Source organism: Morone saxatilis, unplaced genomic scaffold (assembly GCF_004916995.1).
Source record: "Morone saxatilis isolate NCDOM2014 unplaced genomic scaffold, NCSU_SB_2.0 Contig21, whole genome shotgun sequence".
NCBI lineage: Eukaryota > Metazoa > Chordata > Actinopteri > Moronidae > Morone > Morone saxatilis.
Genome location: NW_023339774.1, coordinates 9,084,442 through 9,085,131, shown reverse-complemented (window position 1 = coordinate 9,085,131; position 690 = coordinate 9,084,442). Strand labels below are relative to the sequence as shown.

Genomic DNA, 690 nt, shown 5'->3' with positions numbered 1-690 from the left:
GTCGTCCTGTTACAGATTTTTCTCTTATTAGGCGGCGCCATGGTCATGTTAGCTCACCTGCATCTCATACACTCGTGCTCCTCAGTAATTTAAAGGGACTCTGATAGCAGTGGCACTCGCATCCAAGTAGACAACAACACAGAGCTTGACGCACGTTTCAGAACAGCACTGCATTGATTTCTGAAAGAATGGATACTGTATATATATATATATATAATAGGCATGTCTTATTATAAGCTCATTAAAGACATACGCTTAATAAAAATCTCTCTCTTGTCATTGTCTCATAGGTCTATTTATTTATCCCACGCTCCTTGTCTCTTCGCTACCCCCTCTTGAGGCACAATAAAGAGAGCTGTAAATCAATGTTGCATTTCGACATCTGACATTCAATCTCAGTCATGTTCTTAGGGAGATTGAGCACCATCCTCCTCCTCTATCTGCGGGCTTTTGTTTGAGAGACGCTAGATGAATTGGCTATGTCATCTCGTCAAGGTTGAGCATAGATCTCTTTAACTTCAAAGGGCATTTTGTTCTAAAAAGAATTGCCTATGTTTTGTCTCCTGCCAGAAGCATACACACGCGGCACTCATTCGCAGTTTACTATATATGCGCAATTCAAATGCCAGTGCTGCTTCTTGAAAATCGTGCTTCTAGAATCCTTGTGTGTGCATATGTATTTGTATCTTC

At 40.9% G+C, this 690-nt stretch overlaps 1 protein-coding gene across 4 annotated transcripts in view; it reads left to right on the top strand.

Annotated features, from left to right (window-relative positions):
* The window catches only part of LOC118332400 (ATP-dependent RNA helicase DHX8-like), a gene marked incomplete at its 3' end in the record, with an annotated part of 36,009 nt that overhangs the window by 5,665 nt on the left and 29,654 nt on the right, over positions 1–690 (top strand).